This window comes from Phyllobates terribilis, unplaced genomic scaffold (genome assembly GCF_046119375.1).
Source record: "Phyllobates terribilis strain yellow unplaced genomic scaffold, ASM4611937v1 Scaffold_3__8_contigs__length_932513732, whole genome shotgun sequence".
Taxonomy (NCBI): domain Eukaryota; kingdom Metazoa; phylum Chordata; class Amphibia; order Anura; family Dendrobatidae; genus Phyllobates; species Phyllobates terribilis.
In genome coordinates this window covers 473,451,250-473,456,987 of record NW_027362763.1, presented here as the reverse complement: position 1 = coordinate 473,456,987, position 5,738 = coordinate 473,451,250, and the positions used below count along the sequence as shown (strand labels likewise).

At 48.2% G+C, this 5,738-nt stretch overlaps 1 protein-coding gene across 4 annotated transcripts in view; it reads left to right on the top strand.

The window, feature by feature from the left end:
• The first annotated feature begins 1,606 nt into the window (after window positions 1-1,606).
• Window positions 1,607-5,738, top strand: part of FYN (FYN proto-oncogene, Src family tyrosine kinase) — a 204,077-nt gene continuing 199,945 nt past the window's right edge. For 2 of the 4 annotated variants that reach the window (XM_073675868.1, XM_073675867.1), the window contains exon 1: window positions 1,609-1,987. The gene's annotated coding sequence lies outside the window, so the exon portion shown is untranslated. Of the gene's footprint in view, window positions 1,988-5,738 lie in introns of all 4 variants that reach the window. The other 2 variants (XM_073675869.1, XM_073675866.1) reach the window with 2 other exon arrangements.

The window sequence follows — 5,738 nt, the reverse complement described above, 5'->3', positions numbered from 1 at the left end:
AAAGCAATGGCGTCACAGCTATGTGGACGAAAGAATTAAAAAGTTACAGTTCTTCTTGGAAGAAGGGGAAGGAAACACGCAAGCGCAAAAATAGAATAAAACCAGTCCTCAAGTGGTTAAGGGCCTAGGTCTGCCTACTTTGAATCATACATAAAAAATGGCTGCTTTAGCAATGTCTAATGATGTCAGTGCACATGGCTGCCCCATCCACAGTGGCAGCCCCATTACTAGTGGCAGCCCCACCCATAGTAGCAGCCTCATCCATAGTAGCAGCCCCATCCATAGTGGCTGCCCCTTCCATAGTGGCATCCCCATCAATAGTGGCAGCCCCATCCACAGTGGCAGCCCCAAGCAAAGTGGCAGCCCCATCCATAGTTTGCAGCCCCATCCATATTGACAGCCCCATACAAAGTGGCAGCCCCATCCATAGTGACAGCCCCATCCACAGTGGCAGCCCCATCCACAGTGACAGCCCCATGCAAAGTGGCAGCCCCATCCATAGTGACAGCCCCATCCATAGTGACAGCCCCATCCATCCCCATCAATAGTGGAATCCCCATCCACAGTGGCAGCCCCATCCATAGTGCAGCTCCATCCATATTGGCAGCCCTATCCATCCCCATCCATAGTGGCAACCCCATCCATCCCCATCGATTGTGGCAGCCCCGTCCCATGTGACAGCCCCATCCATCCCCATCCATAGTGGCAGCCCCATCCATCCCCATCCATAGTGGCAGCCCCGTCCAATGTGACAGCCCCATCCATCCCCATCCATAGTGGCTGCCCCGTCCAATGTGACAATCCCATCTATCCCCATCCATAGTGGCAGCCCCATTCATCCCCATCCATAGTGGCAGCCCCATCCAATGTGACAGTCCCATCCATCCCCATCCATAGTGGCAGCCCCATCCATACCCATCCATTGTGGCAGCCCTGTCCAATGTGACAGCCCCATCCATAGTGGCAGCGCCATCCATCCACATCCATAGTGGCAGCCTCGTCCAATGTGACAGCCCCATCCATTTTGGCAGCCCCGTCCAATGTGACAGTCCCATCCATCCCCATCCATAGTGGCAGCCCCATCCATCCCCATCCATTGTGGCAGCCCAGTCCAATGTGACAGCCCCATCCATCCCCATCCATAGTGGCAGCCCCGTCCATTGTGACAGCCCCATCCATTGTGGCAGCCCCGTCCAATGTGACAGTCCCATCCATAGTGGCAGCCCCATCCATCCCCATCCATTGTGGCAGCCCCATCCATTGTGACGGTCCCATTCATTGTGGCAGCCCCATCAATTGTGACAGCCCCATCCATAGTAGCAGCCCCATGCATAGTGACAGCCCCATCCATATTGGCAGCCCCATGCATAGTGACAGCCCCATCCATAGTGGCAGCCCCATGCATAGTGACAGCCCCATCCATTGTGGCAGCCCCATCTATCCACATCCATTGTGGCAGCCCCGTCCATAGTGGCAGCCCCATGCCCAGTGGCAGCTCTGCAGGTCACCACATTGCTCTGTGCCATGTCTGACCTGCTGTCATCCATGCTGGATCACCCTGTCACAGGCGACGACTGTTCCCAGCACGGGGGGAGTGTGGTGGTCTCCAGAGGAGGAGTAATGTGATGCATAGGATGAGGAAGACCCTCCCTAGCAGTGGGCTGTACAGCCTGGGGTTGGTTCAGTGCCCATCACACTCAGAGCCTGGGGAAAGCAGGAAAGAGAGAACCACTCGCGGGGATCCGCAGCTTGTGTCACCCGTGGGTAGGAAGCAGGAGCGGAGCTAAGGCGGTGGTCCCGGCCAGGAGGCAGGAGCGCAGCGCGGACTCTGCAGCCCCCTCTCCCGGTCACACACAGAAGAGGAGGAGGAGGGCGCTGCTGTCAGACGCGGCTCCAGTGCACGACACGCCGGGTGTGACCGCAGCTCACCCGCTACACCCGCCAGGAGGGCACACCATGGTGATGACTGCGGAGCCGTCCAGTGCAGGTACAGAATGCCCGGGCGGGTGGGAGTGGGGCCCGGCATTGTCCCATTGTTCCCCTGTACATGGCTCCTTTGTGTACTATAGGAGGGCACACAGACATGGCCGGGGACAGGGCACGGGGACATGGCAGACCCCCGGGCCCAGCGCCCTGGCACCAGCATTGTGTGCCTGAGAATGGAGGCATGTGTCATTGCTGATGGCTAGCACTGTTGTTTATGGGAAACTCCTCCGTGCCCCAGTATATATTGTATATACTGTATCGTGCATGGCGTGTGCCCCAGCAGGTGGCATATTGGCATTATAGGGCAAGCACCACGTTGCAGTATTTTCGAGCATGCGGAGCGAGTGTATGGCATCTGCGTTACATGGTGGCACTGTCATAGATCACACCACATACAGGCCTGAGGAGCCATTCAGCAATAAGGAGGCATAGCTGCCAGTTACATCTGGGTGGCAGACAAAACCCTCTTTCATTTCACTGCCCATAAAAGACACAAATGCCCAGTGCGGTGGGGTATTAGACAAGGATTTGTTGTTTCGGCTCATTCTTCCCTATTTGTCGCCCCTTTGCTGTCATTGCCATCTGCAGTCTGGATGCTGAGGGGGGTCTCATGTAATATCTTCCCCACTGAGGTGGGTGCGGGAGAATGTGCTGTCTCTACACTATCCTGGTCTCTGTGGGGTCTCCCTACAATCAACAATACATAGCAGGCTGACAACCGCTCCAGCTCAGCACAAGGGTTGTCAGACAGCTTTCCTCCAGCTGAATTAACCGGTGGAGCATCCGACATTGGCATATTACTGCAGAACTAGACGTGGCGTTCTGGAGCCATGGAAAGCTGGATGATTGGTTTCTGATACTTCTTTGGATGCTTTTTAAACTTTTAATTTCTAATCAGTGCATTGGCTGCCATAAAGTGGCATTATGTGTGATCAATAGGGGAATTACGTGTGATCGATAGTGGCATTATGTGTGATCGACAGTGGCACTATGTGATCAATAGTGGCATTATGTGTGATTAATAGTGGCATTATATGTGATCGATAGTGGCATTATGTGTGGTTGATATTAGCAGTGGCATTATGTGTGATCGATAGTGGCATTATGTGTGGTTGATAGTGGCATTATGTGTGATCAATAGTGGCATTATATGTGATCGATAGTGGCATTATGTGTGATCGATAGTGGCATTATGTGTGATCAGTAGTGGCATTATGTGTGATCAATAGTGGCATTATGTGTGATCAATGGTGGCATTATGTGTGATCAATAGTGGCATTATGTGTGATCGATAGTGGCATTATGTGTGATCAATGGTGGCATTATGTGTGATCAATAGTGGCATTATGTGTGATCGATAGTGGCATTATGTGTGATCAGTAGTGGCATTATGTCTGATCGATAGTGGCATTATGTGTGATCAATGGTGGCATTATGTGTGATCAGTAGTGGCATTATGTGTGATCGATAGTGGCATTATGTGTGATCGACAGTGGCACTATGTGATCAATAGTGGCATTATATGTGATCAATAGTGGCATTATGTGTGATCGATAGTGGCATTATGTGTGATCGATAGTGGCATTATGTGTGGTTGATATTAGCAGTGGCATTATGTGTGGTTGATAGTGGCATTATATATGATCGATAGTGGCATTATGTGTGGTTGATCTTAGTTCACCGCCTAATCACCGCCTGAACTCTCTGTACAGTCCGTGTAGCAATGTCAGTGGGGGACACAAACCTTAAGTACGGACCACCAGCCTATTGAGACCTTGTGTTTTCCTGATTGTTTTCAACTCATCAACTCCCACATCCTTCCTCCCCCAGATAAGCAATGTTTCCAGCGGTCCTTTTTCCTCTTCTGACCCCTTTCCACACCGATATCAAATTTTGTAACTTAACACATTGATTTAAAATCTTAAACGACAGCAATCTGTTACTTTGGCGTATTTAAAGGGGATCTCCGGATCTTGTAAATAAGGCTCAATTAAAAGACCCCTGATTACAGAAGCTAATAAGGAGGTCACTATTGCATGCATATTGATGAGGAGTGACAGAAGCTGCTGGCTGCCCCCTTACCTATATACAGTGGGGTGGGCTTAGCCATAGATTATTCTATACAGATGAAGGAAATAGAATAAAGCATAATGCAGGCAGTGTTTATGGCGACCTGTACTCTGTGAATGGATTGATTGGCTAATATCTGATTTGTAGTGGCTTCTTGTTATCTGATGCTGAAGATGATGAATATCCCTGCAGGTTGTGTCCCTTGTAATCAGTTGTCCGGATAAGTTATGCAGATGAGATTCAAGGACTAGTTCAGTGACCCCATTACTTCTTATTTCTGCTGATTTCCTTCTCAGTTATGGGTAAAATCGAGAATCTTTTTTCCACAAATCGCAGGTGGTTATATGTAAGAATGGAAATATATAGCCTGATGGTGAGTTAGTTTGAGAACCTGTTACCTCTCCGGACACTTCTGTTTTAGTAAATACTTAAATTCCTTATAAAATAAGAATTCTGGGTCATCTTGTCTTAGATCTCTGTGTTGCAGCGTTCCTCTGTTTTCTTTTATCGACTGGAAATTTCTGAATAAATTGACAAATGGGTGTTACCATTCACCTATATGACCCCTTTAAGAGGCCTCTTAATGAATTTATCTCATCTTTAGGGACCGGAGTACATTTCTGTCTTTCCCTGATAAGCCGCATCCACTTTTCAAAAAAGTTGATAGAGGTGAGTTAAAAACACCAAAAGTTGCAACATTTTTGCGCCAAAAATTTGTAGCATTTCAGTTTGACTTTAGAATTCTGGTGAAAACTGATGAATTGGGGCCAAAGTTGTAATGTGTCAGCTGTTCCCTAAAGATGGTGCAGGCCAGCTGTCCCATTGTCTGTCCCTGGTACATGTAGACATCATAGCCGAGGGTCCTTTAATTGCCGGAGCTACAAGCTAGGAAAAAGAAAGCGTCTTGTGGGCTCAGCCTGACTATGTACTATGTGAGTGACCTTACATTTCACTTGGCCCATGTGATATTATACAACCACTGTAGCAACCAATACAAAGCAGAACATGGCTGCTGACAACTTGGAGGAGCCAGAGCTCAATGTTATTTTTTGGTTGTGATGCTCTCTTATACGTCAGGCTGAATGCTGATGAATGAAAGCTTCTCTATTGGACTAAATTCACACTCAACTGATTATCATTTTTTATTGAGACTGATAATGGTGCTTTCTGTAAGGAAAAATGTTGTGTATAGACGGCCGGTACTACCCGACTACAGCCAATCTCACCAGCGCCAAGGAGTAGATTACCATAGGCTGCACTTGGTGGACATTTCGCTTACTTCATGAAAATCACAACTTGGCTTCTCCTGAAAAGCGTGTCTCGTTTACAGAAGTCGCTTTTTGGCTTTCTAGGCAAAGAAATAAGAAGAAGTTGGAGCTTCTGTGTTATATATGGGGAAGTGCAACCATGATACGTGTGTGATATTAGCAGATAAGACTATTTAAAATGTCACCAGATTTAGGCTGCCTAATTTGAGAGCAGCATGATCTAGGGACAGAGACCCTGATTCCAGTGATGTTTCACTTACTGGACTACTTACTTTTTTTTTTTTTTATAAACTCACAATTTTAGAATCAGGAGATTATCACTAGAGGACAAGTAAACCTGCAGCCTTGTAGACAGTTCTCCATATTCATGAGCTCTGTATAATCCTGCCCCCACCTCTGATTAGAAGTTTTCTG